This window comes from Arachis ipaensis, chromosome B3, assembly GCF_059453495.1.
Source record: "Arachis ipaensis isolate K30076 ecotype BB chromosome B3, ASM5945349v1, whole genome shotgun sequence".
In the NCBI taxonomy this organism is placed as follows: domain Eukaryota; kingdom Viridiplantae; phylum Streptophyta; class Magnoliopsida; order Fabales; family Fabaceae; genus Arachis; species Arachis ipaensis.
In genome coordinates this window covers 60,825,786-60,838,944 of record NC_142438.1, presented here as the reverse complement: position 1 = coordinate 60,838,944, position 13,159 = coordinate 60,825,786, and the positions used below count along the sequence as shown (strand labels likewise).

The 13,159-nt window shown below is 40.4% G+C and overlaps 1 non-coding gene across 1 annotated transcript; it reads left to right on the top strand.

The window, feature by feature from the left end:
* The first annotated feature begins 12,735 nt into the window (after positions 1–12,735).
* LOC148570813 (small nucleolar RNA R71) lies at positions 12,736–12,843 on the top strand. Its single transcript, XR_015880328.1, has one exon. It is a non-coding gene; the product is annotated as a small nucleolar RNA R71 (small nucleolar RNA).
* The last annotated feature ends 316 nt before the right edge of the window (positions 12,844–13,159 follow it).

The following is a 13,159-nucleotide window of genomic DNA, read 5'->3' as shown; positions in this document are numbered from 1 at the left end:
GTCTGTAACTTCAGCTGGAAAGTATTTGTCCAGAAACTCCCTCTTGAGCACGTCCGAGTCGGTGATTACTGCCTCCGGTTGAGTTTAGTACCACTCCGTCGCCTTTTCCTTAAGAGAAAATGGGAAGACCATAAGCAAAATAGAAGTTTCATCTGCACCATGACGCCTAACAGTAGCACAGGCTGTCTAGAAATCCCTGAGGTGCTTTTTGGGCTCCTGAGCAGGTAAGCCATAAAACTTGGGTATCAAGTTGATTAACGATGTCTTCAGTTCAAAATCTGTAGCTAGATCTGGGTGATGCACTTGATACACTTGCAGGGTAAAATCTGGGGCTCCTGCCTCCTGGATGGTAATCCTCCTAGGTGCTACCATGTCACCTGCACGTGAATTAACTGAATCAGTAGTAGAGGAGCTTGTTTCCTCCTCAAATGGCGGTTCAGATTCGCTCTCAGATAAGACTGGTGAATTGGCAACAACCACTTCACCACCCTCAGAGGCTAACCGACGCCGAGCTCGCCTAATACGGGAAAGAGTTCTTTCAATTTCAGGATCAAAAGCGGCTGAGTTTGGATTAGGCAGTGAACGCGTCATTCAATGAAAAAACATACAGCTCATGGTAACAAAATAAAATAACATAAAATGCAAATAAATAAATTCCAACCAATAAATTAGTACTCTATTGCAACTCCTCGGCAACGGCGCCAAAAATTGGCGCGACAAAAATTTGCAGATTAAGAATTATTAAGAAAAATGGCATTGCAAGTACAGCTCTTAACCAGCAAAAATCCACTTGTCAATTATTAATAAAATACTGGGAGTATGAGTCCCAGGTCGTCTCCCAACGAGTTGCAAGAAGATGTGCAATTTTACTAATCAGAGGATTTCCAAAATGGTTTTTTTTAGTTTGATAAACAGGAAATTAAATTAGAGAATTTATGTAATTTAAATAAAATCTCGACCGGGAGAAGATTAATCGGAAGTTCTATCCTTGTTGGAATTTTCTCAAGATCAATCAATAATTAGTAGTTGTTTCCACTTAGTTAACCCTCAACGAATAAGGGAAAGTCAAGTTAAAAGTCAACTTCTATTCACAAGTCCTAATCCTCTCCCTTAGGAAGGATTAGAGTTAATGACTAACAAGTCAACCAACAACGAATCAATTATAATTGAACTCTTGAGTATTCCAACTCAAGGTTCCCTTTTAATCAACTCCCAATCAAGTTGGGAAACTACTCCATTATCATAAATGTAGACTTTAAAAAATAAAAAGGGGAAATAAAAAGAGACATGATAATCAATAATAAAAGAGATCATATAAAATAAAAGTAGTCTTGCATTAATGAACTCTAAAAGTAATCCAATGTTAACTCTGGACAGATTAAGGATATGAAAGAGTAAGTAAAAAGCAAGTAAACAAACTAGAATGACCAAGTCCGGAGGTAGACTCTTCTCAATAACCGAAGCCAAAATCTTCAAATCCTCAATTATGAGTATATAGAAAAAACCCAGAGGAAGAGTGAAAATCAGATCTAAAAACTAAAAATTATGCGGAATGAATGTCGTCCTTTGTCTTTGCATGTTCCCTGGCTCTAATCTGCGTTTCAGAGCCGAAAACTGGGTTAGAACGTAGCCCAGAATTTATGCCAGCGACTTCTGTAAATTCTGCAGATCGCGCATACCACGCGACCGCGTCGTCCACGCGTTCGCGTCATCCGGCATTTTTTCGTGCCACGTGTGCGCGTTGTCCACGCATTCGCGTCACTTGTGTAGCTTCCAATCCACGCAGTCGCGTTAGGCACGCGAGCGCGTCACTGCAATTTTCTCCAATTCGTGCGGTCGCGTGAGCCGTGCGCCTGCGTCACTTCTCGCTGGTCATCTCCTCAACTTCTTGTGTTCCTTCCATCTTTGCAAGCTTCCTCTTCATTCTCTAAGCCATTCCCACCCTATGAAAACCTAAAACACTTAACACACGGATCACGGCATCGAATGGTATAAAGGAGGATAAAATAAAAAAAATATACAATTAAAAGATCTTTAGGAAGCATGTTTTCAATCATAGAACATTTTTAGGAAGGATTTGTAAATACATGCAAATCATATGAATAAGTGGGTGAAGACTTGATAAAACCACACAATTAAACACAATATAAATCATAAAATAGTGGTTTATCAACCTCCCCACACTTAAACATTAGCATGTCCTCATGCTTAGTTGAAGGAGATAAATATGAATGAATAGGGACATGTAAGACTCATGCAATGCAATGCAACCTATATATATGAATGCAACTATATGATTTTGTCTATCTAATTAAAAAATAAATAAGTTCTCTAAGACAGAGCATAGAACAGATTCCACTAATTCAAATCATACAGTAAAAGCAAGTAAATTTGTAAGAAGACAGCTCGTGAAAATAGGGGACATAGAATCAAGCATTGAACCCTCACTAATGATGTGTGTGTACTCTAATCTCTCTAGTGTATAGGGTAATCACTCTATCCTTCTCTAATCATGCTTTCTAATTTTTGTTCTTCTCCTAACCAATCAACAACATTTAATGTACCAAGGCAAACATCATGAGGTATTTTCAGGGTTGTAATGGGGCTAAGGTAAGGGTGAAGGTATATATGGCTAAGTGAGCTTATAAATTGAATCTTTAATTAACCCAAGCTTTCACCTAATCATATATGTGTATTCTATATAATTTCAAATTTCATACCTAGCTACTCAGAATTTCCTTTTCACATTCCATACTCGTGTATTAACTTTTTCTCTTACTTGTATCACATATGCATTGATTTTTTTTTAACATGAAAATAAACATAGCTTATCGATGCACATGGATTTTTAATTTTTATAGTTTCACATGAGTAGGTAAATACATGCAAATCATATGAATAAGTGGGTGAAGACTTGATAAAACCACACAATTAAACACAATATAAATCATAAAATAGTGGTTTATCATGTGGCTTATGGATGAGAGACATGTACTTAACCTCTTCTCATGACAATTAGATCAAGGAATTGGCAAGATTGATTGTGATTAGAGAGATTGGATTGCCAAGGAATTGGGATCAAATCATTTTTAATCCGCCATAAATCTACTCATATGATTGAGAAAGAAGTTGAGACCCAGTTGATTCATTGTGGATTATGATATATCCAATCCGTAATGAATCTTTCCCTCTGTTATTTCTGTTTCATTAAAATTCACAGCACCCAGTCCCTTTACATTTAATGCAATTTACTTTTCTTGCCATTTAAGTTTCTGCAATTTACTTTCTGCAATTTACATTCTGTTGAATCAATTTCACTCAATTCACCATTGTTAGCTTAGCTAGACTAATCACCTCACTAAAGTTGATTGATCCATCAATCCTCATGGGATCGACCTCACTCACATGAGTTTTACTACTTGATGTGACCCAGTACACTTGCCGATTAGTTTGTGCGAAATTCAATTTTCCCCATCAAGTTTTTGGCACTGTTGCCGAGGATTGATTAAGATCGACAATGATTAAGTAGGTGATAAGTTTAGATTAAGCATTTTTTTTGTTTTTGTCATTTAATTTTCTATTTTCTGCTGATACTTAGGTGTTTTTGTTTTTGCCTCACTAAGAAATTCTCATCTAAGACATGAATTTTAATTTTCTTTGGTGATTGTGTTTTGCAAAATTTAAATGGAGTTCACTTTATCTTTTGATCAAACAAATTTTATGGGATATTGCCCACCATCACTAAATGACTATTCTAATGATGGCTGGGAATATCACCAAGAAATGACAGATTATGAACAATCCAACCAGTGGAGATATACTCCAAAGCCACAAGATGAGCAAGACAATTTCATGAGATATTGCCCAACACTACAAAATGATTCATGTCATTATGCTAATGATTCATGTTTGATGAATTAATGCAATTACTACTATTTTTCATTCAATCACGCTTGTTTCTATCCTAAGATATTCACTCGCACTTCAACTTGATGAATGTGATGATCTGTGACACTCATCACCATTCTCAACTTATGAACGCGTGCCTGACACCCACCTCCATTCTACCTTAGACTGAGTGCATATCTCTCAGCCTCCTGATTCAAATCAGAGTCTTCGTGGTATAGGCTAGAATTATTGGCATCCATTCTTGAGATCTGGAAAGTCTAAACCTTGTCTGTGGTATCCGAGTAGGATCTGGAAAGGGATGACTGTGACGAGCTTCAAACTCACGAGTGCTGGGCGTAGTGACAGACGCAAAAGGATCAATGGATCCTATTCAAACATGAGTGAGAACCGACAGATGATTAGCCGTGCAGTGACAGCGTATTTGGACCATTTTCACTAAGAGGACAGATGGTAGCCATTGACAACGGTGATCCACCAACACACAGCTTGCCATAGGAGGAACCTTGTGTGCGTGAAGAAGAAGACAGGAGGAAAGCAGAGATTCAGAAGATAAAGCATCTCCAAAACTCCAACCTATTCTCCATTACTGCATAACAAGTATTTAATTCATGCTCTTTTATTTTTCGCAATCCAAACTGATAATTATAATTGATATCCTGACTAAGAATTACAAGATAACCATAGATTGCTTCAAGCCAACAATCTCCGTGGGATTCGTGGAAGGAGCCTTGCGTGCGTGAAGAAGAAGATAGTAAGAAAGCAGAAATTCAGAAGACAAAGCATCTCTAAAACCTCAACCTGTTCTCCATTACTGAATCACAAGTACCCTTTATTTCATGTTGTTTATCTTTCATAAATACAATCACTCTCATCATTAATCTCCTGACTAAGATTTACAAAATAGCCATAGCTTGCTTCAATCCGACAATCTCCGTGGGATCGACGCTTACTCACGTAAGGTATTACTTGGATGACCCAGTGCACTTGCTGGTTAGTTGTACGGAATTGTGAAAAGTGTGAATCACAATTTTGTGCACCAGTAGCAGAGCTGGCGTTAAATGCCAGAATTGGCACACAGTGGGCGTTTAAACGCCAGAATGGTACAGGGAGCAGAATTCCTTGACACCTCAGGATTTGTGGACCCCACAGGATCCCCACGTACCCCACCTCTTCTTCTCTTCTCTTCACACATTTCTATAACACTCTTCCCCAAATACCCTTGACCAATCCCATCAATACCTCTTCCCCAAACACCATTCACCTATCAAATCCAACCCTCTTTTCCACACTTTCTTCACCACTCACATCCATCCATCATAAAACCCCACCTACCTTACCATTCAAATTCAAACCATTTCCCTCCCAAACCCACAACTTCATAACCGAATTTCCTCTCCCTCTTACCCTATAAATACCCCTCCTCACCACCTTCCATTTCACACATCATACACACTTACCCCCTTGCCCGAACCCAGTCCTCACCTCCATCTCCTTGATTTCTTCTTCTTCTCCTTATTTCTTTCTTCTTTTGCTCGAGGACGAGCAAACCTTCTAAGTTTGGTGTGGAAAAATCTCTGCTTTTTATTTTTCCGTAACCATTAATGGCACGTAAGGCCGGAGAAACCTCTAGAAAGAGGATAGGGAAGGCAATTGTTTCCACCTCCGAGTCATGGGAGATGGAGAGATTCATCTCAAAAGTGCATCAAGACCACTTCTATAAAGTTGTGGCCAAGAAAAAGGTGATCCCCGAGGTCCCTTTTATGCTAAAAAAGAGTGAATATCCGGAGATCCGAGGTGGGATTCGAATAAGAGGTTGGGAAACTCTCATCAACCCCATCCAACAAGTTGGGATCTTAATAGTTCAAGAGTTCTATGCTAATGCATGGATCACTAAGAACCATGACCAAGGTGTGAACCCGAACCCAAAGAATTGGCTCACAATGATTCGGGGGAAATACTTGGAATTCATCCTTTCACTAGAAGAGTCAACTTTGATCAAAGGTTGGACCAAGTCCTCATGGACATCTGTGTGGAAGGAGCTCAATAGAAGAGAGACTTAAGAGGCAAGCCGGTTCAATTGAGAAGGCCTGACCTCAAACCCGTTGCTAGGAGATGGTTGGAGTTCATCCAACGCTCTATCATTCCTACTAGCAACCGGTCTGAAGTTACTGTGGACCGGGCTATTATGATCCATAGTATCATGATTGGAGAGGAAGTAGAAGTTCATGAGATCATATCTCTAGAACTATACAAGCTGGCTGACAAGCCTTCCACATTGGCAAGTGGTGCACGAAAATATGATCTCTGGTAATGGCTCCAAAAACTTGGTGCTCTAATCTCAATTCATAATTTGTCACAACTTTGATACAACTAACCAGCAAGTGCACTGGGTCGTTCAAGTAATAAACCTTACGTGAGTAAGGGTCGATCCCACGGAGATTGTTGGTATGAAGCAAGCCATGGTCACCTTGTAAATCTCAGTCAGGCGGATATAAAATAGTTATGGAGTTTTCGAAATTAAATAATAAACTAAGGATAGAAACACTTATGTAATTCATTGGTGAGAATTTCAGATAAGCGTGTAGAGATGCTTTCGTTCCTCTGAATCTCTGCTTTCCCGCTATCTTCATCCAATCAGTCTTACTCCTTTCCATGGCTGGCTTTATGCAAGGGCATCACCGTTGTCAATGGTTACTTCCCCTCCTCTTGTGAAAATGGTCCAAATGCTCTGTCACAGCACGGCTAATCATCTGAGGTTCTCGATCATGCTGGAATAGGATTCACCCTCCTTTTGCGTCTGTCACTACGCCCAACACTCACGAGTTTGAAGTTCGTCACAGCCATTCAATCCTAGAATCCTTCTCGGAATACCACAGACAAGGTTTAGACCTTCCGGATTCTCATGAATGCCGCCATCAATCTAGCTTACACCACGAAGATTCTGATTAAGAGATCTAAGAGATAATCATTCAATCGAAGGTAGAACGGAAGTGGTTGTCAGGCACGCGTTCATGGGGAATGATGATGATTGTCATGTTCATCACATTCAGGTTGAAGTGCGAATGAATATCTTAGAAGCGGAATAAGTTGAATTAAATAGAAAACAGTAGTACTTTGCATTAATCTTTGAGGAACAGCAGAGCTCCACACCTTAATCTATGGAGTGTAGAAACTCTACCGTTGAAAATACATAAGTGAAAGGTCCAGGCATGGCCGAATGGCCAGCCCCCATGATCTAAGAACTAGCCGTCCAAAGATGATCCATAAGATACAATCCCGGATTCAAAGATGTCAAATACAATAGTAAAAAGTCCTATTTATAATAAACTAGCTACTAGAGTTTACAGAAGTAAGTAATTGATGCATAAATCCACTTCCGGGACCCACTTGGTGTGTGCTTGGGCTGAGCTTGCATGTTACACGTGCAGAGGCTCTTTCTGGAGTTGAACGCCAGGTTGTAACGTATTTCTGGCGTTCAACTCTGGTTTGTGACTTGGTTCTGGCGTTTAACTCCAGATAGCAGCGTAGAACTGGCATTCAACGCCCTTTTACATCGTCTAAACTTTGCCAAAGTATGGACTATTATATATTGCTGGAAATCCCTGGATGTCTGCTTTCCAACGCAATTGGAAGCGCGCCATTTTGAGTTCTGTAGCTCCAGAAAATCCATTTTGAGTGCAGGGAGGTCAGAATCCAACAGCATCAGCAGTCCTTCTTCAACCTCTGAATCTGATTTTTGCTCAAGTCCCTCAATTTCAGCCAGAAAATACCTGAAATCATAGAGAAACACACAAACTCATAGTAAAGTCCAGAAATGTGAATTTAACATAAAAACTAATGAAAACATCCCTAAAAGTAACTAGATTCTACTAAAAACATACTAAAAACAGTGCCAAAAAGCGTATAAATTATCCGCTCATCACAACACCAAACTTAAATTGTTGCTTGTCCCCAAGCAACTAAAAATCAAATAGGATAAAAAGAAGAGAATATACTATAAATTCCAAACTATCAATGAAACATAGCTCCAATCAGATGAGCGGGACTTGTAGCTTTTTGCCTCTTGAATAGTTTTGGCATATCACTTTATCCATTGAAGTTCAGAATGATTGGCTTCTATAGGAACTTAAAGTTCAGATATTGTTATTGATTCTCCTAGTTCAGTATGATGATTCTTGAACACAGCTATTTTATGAGTCTTGGCCGTGGCCCTAAGCACTTTGTTTTCTAGTATTACCACCGGATACATAAATGCCACAGACACATAATTGGGTGAACCTTTTCAGATTGTGACTCAGCTTTGCTAGAGTCCCCAATTAGAGGTGTCCAGGGTTCTTAAGCACACTCTTCTTTTGCTTTGGACCTTGACTTTAACTGCTCAGTCTCAAGTTTTCACTTGACACCTTCACGCCACAAGCACATGGTTAGGGACAGCTTGGTTTAGCCGCTTAGGCCAGGATTTTATTCCTTTAGGCCCTCCTATCCACTGATGCTCAAAGCCTTGGGATCCTTTTTATTTACCCTTGCCTTTTGGTTTTAAGGGTTATTGGCTTTTTGCTCTTGCCTCTTGGTTTTAAGAGCTTTTGGCTTTTTCTGCTTGCTTTTGCTCTCTTTTTTTTTTCGCCTGCAAGCTTTGTTCTTTGCTGCTTTTTCTTGCTTCAAGAATCATTTTTATGATTTTTCAGATTATCAAATAACATGTCTCCTTGTCATCATTCTTTCAAGAGCTAACATATTTAACATTCATAAACAACAACTTCAAAAGACATATGCACTGTTCAAGCATTCATTCAGAAAACAAGAAGCATTGTCACCACATCAATATAATTAAACTAAGTTCAAGGATAAATTTGAAACTCATGTACTTCTTGTTCTTTTGAATTAAAACATTTTTCATTTTAAGAGAGGTGATGGATTCATAGGACATTCATAACTTTAAGACAAAGTTACTAACTACTAATGATCATGTAATGAAGACACAAACATAGATAAGCACTTAACATAGAGAAAACGAAAAACAGAAAGTGAGAACAAGGAATGAGTCCACCTTAGTGATGGTGGCGTTTTCTTCTTGAGGAACCAATGATGTCCTTGAGCTCTTCTATGTCTCTTCCTTGTCTTTGTTGCTCCTCCCTCATTGCTTTTTGATCTTCTCTAATTTCATGAAGGATGATGGAGTGATCTTGATGTTCCACCCTTAGTTGTCCCATGTTGGAACTTAATTCTCCTAGGGAGGTGTTGATTTGCTCCCAATAGTTTTGTGGAGAAAAATGCATTTGAGGCATCTCCGGGATCTCATGGTGATGAGCTTCCTGCGCCTCTTGAGCTCCATGAATGGGCTCTCTTGCTTGCTCCATCTTTTTCTTAGTGATGGGCTTCTCTTCCTCAATGTGAATGTCTCCTTCTATGAAAGCTCTAGCTGAGTAACATAGATGGCAAATAAGATGGGGAAAAGCTAGCTTTGCCCCAGGGGAGGGCTTTTCGGCTATTTTGTAGAGTTCAAGGGAGATGACTTCATGAACTTCTACTTCCTCTCCAATCATGATGCTATGGATCATGATGGCCCGATCCACAGTAACTTCAGATCGGTTGCTAGTCGGGATGATGGAGCGTTGGATGAACTCCAACCATCCTCTAGCCACAGGCTTGAGGTCCAATCTTCTTAGTTGAACCGGCTTGCCTTTGGAGTCAATCTTCCATTGAGCTCCTTCCACACATATGTCCATGAGGACTTGGTCCAACCTTTGATTAAAGTTGACCCTTCTAGTGTAGGGGCGCTCATCTCCTTGCATCATAGGCAAGTTAAATGCCAACCTTACATTCTCCAGACTAAAATCTAAGTATTTCCCCCGAACCATTGTAACATAATTCTTTGGATTCGGGTTCTTACTTTGATCATGGTTCCTAGTGATCCATGCATTGGCATAGAACTCTTGAACCATTAGGATGCCGACTTGTTGGATGGTGGGTTTGTTAGAACTTCCCAACCTCTTCTTTGGATTTCATGTCGGATCTCCGGATACTCATTCTTCTTGAGCTTGAAAGGGACCTCAGGGATCACCTTCTTCTTGAGCTTGAAAGGGACCTCAGGGATCACCTTCTTCTTGGCCACAACATCATAGAAGTGGTCTTGATGGGCATTGGAGATGAACCTTTCCATCTCCCATGACTCGGAGGTGGAAGCTTTTGCCTTCCCTTTCCATTTTCTAGAGGATTCTCCGGTCTTGGCTGCCATCAATGGTAATGGAAAAACAAAAAGCTTATGCTTTTACCACACCAAACTTAGAATTTTGCTCGCCCTCGAGCAAGAAAAGAAAGAATAGATGAAGAAGAAGAAGAAAATATGGAGAGGAGGGGGGAGGTGTGTTTCGGCCAAGAAGAGAAAGGAAGGTTGTGTTGTGAGAAAATGAGGAAGAATGGAGGGTTATATATAGGGAAGGGAGGGGGGTAAGTTCGGCCATTTAGGGTGGGTTTGGGTGGGAAATTGATTTTGAATTTTGAAGGTAGGTGGAGTTTATAAGGTAGGTTTATGGGGAAAAGTGGATGGATGTGAGTGGTGAAGAGGTGATGGGGAAGAGAGATTGAGGTGATTGGTGAAGGGTTTTGGGGGAAGAGTATTTATGGGATTGTGTGAAAGAGGGGTGAGAAGAAGTAAGTGGAGGTAGGTGGGGATCCTGTGGGGTCCACAGATCCTAAGGTGTTCTAGGATTTACAACCTTGCACCAAATTGGGCATGCAAAATGCCCTTGCACACAACTCTGGGCGTTCAGTGCCAGATTGGTGCTTGTTCTGGGCGTTCAGCGCCAGCTCTTCTCCAGGGTGCATTTCTGGCGTTCAAACGCCCAGATGCTGCCCATTTCTGGCGTTCAGCGCCAGAACCATGCTCTGTTCTGGCGTTGAACGCCCAAAACATGCTTCTTACTGGCGTTTAAACGCCAGTAAGGTCTTCCTCCAGGGTGTGATTTTTCTTCTGCTATTTTTGATTCTGTTTTCAATTTTTTTATTTATTTTGTGACTCCACATGATCATGTACCTATAAAGACATATAACTAATAAAAATATAATTAAATAAAAATTGGGTTGCCTCCCAACAAGCGCTTCTTTAATGTCAATAGCTTGACAGTGGGCTCTTATGGAGCCTCACAGATGTGCAGAGCTTTGTTGAGACCTCCCAACACCAAACTTAGAGTTTGGAAATAGGAGTTCTACACCAAACTTAGAGTTTGGTTGTGGCCTCCCAACACCAAACTTAGAGTTTGACTGTGGGGGCTCTGGTTGACTCTGCAATGAGAGAAGCTTACTATGCTTCCTCTCCATGGGTACAGAGAGAGATCATTGAGTTTTGAACACAAGGTTGTCCTTATTTAATTGAAGGATTAATTCTCCTCTGTCCACATCAATCACAGCTCTTGCTGTGGCTAGGAAGGGTCTTCCAAGGATGATGAATTCATCCTCATACTTCCCAGTATCTAGGACTATGAAATCAGCAGGGATGTAAAGGTCTTCAACCTTTACTAACACGTCCTCTACTTGTCCATAAGCCTGTTTTCTTGAATTGTCTGCCATTTCTAATGAGATTTTAGCAGCTTGTACCCCATAGATTCCCAGTTTCTCTATTACAGAGAGGGGCATGAGGTTTATTCCTGAACCAAGGTCACACAGAGCCTTAAAGATCATGGTGCCTATGGTACAAGGTATTAAGAACTTTCCAGGATCCTGTTTCTTCTGAGGTAATGTCAGTTGATCCAGATCACTTAGTTCATTGGTGAACAAGGGAGGTTTATCTTCCCAAGTTTCAATGCCAAATAATTTGGCATTCAGCTTCATGATTGCACCAAGGTACTTGGTAACTTGCTCTTCAGTAACATCCTCATTCTCTTCAGAAGAGGAATACCCATCAGAGCTCATGAATGGCATAAGGAGGTTTAATGGAATCTCTATGGTCTCTAGTTGAGCCTCAGATTCTTTTGGTTCCTCAGAAGGAAACTCCTTATTGATCACTGGACGTCCCAGGAGGTCTTCCTCACTGGGATTCACGTCCTCTCCTTCCTTTACAGGTTCGGCCATGGTGATCAATTCAATGGCCTTGCACTCTCCTTTTGGATTTTCTTCTGTATTGCTTAGGAGAGTACTAGGAGGGATTTCATTGATCCTTTTACTCAGCTGGCCCACTTGTGCTTCCAAATTTCTAATGGAAGACCTTGTTTCATTCATGAAACTCACAGTGGCCTTAGATAGATCAGAGACTAGGTTTGCTAAATTAGAGGTATTTTGTTCAGAGTTCTCTGTCTCTTGCTGAGTGAATGATGGAAAAGGTTTACTATTGTTAAACCTATTTCTTCCACCATTATTAAAGCCTTGTTGAGGCTTTTGATCCTTCCATGAGAAATTTGGATGATTTCTCCATGATGGATTATAGGTATTCCCATAAGGTTCACCTAAGTAATTTACCTCTGCTATTGCAGGGTTTTCAGGATCATAAGCTTCTTCTTCAGAAGATGCCTCTTGAGTACTGTTGGATGCAGCTTGCATTCCATTCAGACTTTGAGAAATCATATTGACTTGCTGAGTCAATATTTTGTTCTGAGCCAATATGGCATTCAGAGTATCAATTTCAAGAACTCCCTTCTTCATAGGCGTCCCATTATTCACAGGATTCCTCTCAGAAGTGTACATGAACTGGTTATTAGCAACCATGTCAATGAGTTCTTGAGCTTCTGCAGGCGTTTTCTTTAGGTGAATGGATCCACCTGCAGAAGTATCCAATGACATCTTAGATAACTCAGACAGACCATCATAGAATATATCCAGGATGGTCCATTCTGAAAGCATGTCAGAAGGACACTTTTTGGTCAGTCCTTTGTATCTCTCCCAAGCTTCATAGAGGGATTCACCTTCTTTCTGTCTGAAGGTTTGAACATCCACTCTAAGCTTGCTCAGCTTTTGAGGAGGAAATAACTTGGCTAAGAAAGCCTTGACCAGCTTATCCCAAGAGTTTAGGCTATCCTTAGGTTGAGAGTCCAACCATATTCTAGCTCTGTCTCTCACAGCAAAAGGGAAAAGCATGAGCTTGTAGACTTCAGGATCTACTCCATTAGTCTTAACAGTATCACATATCTGCAAGAATTCAGTTAAGAACTGAAAAGGATCTTCAGATGGAAGTCCATGAAACTTGCAGTTCTACTGCATCAGAGAAACTAGCTGAGGTTTCAACTCAAAATTGTTTACTCCAATGGCAGAAATGGAGATG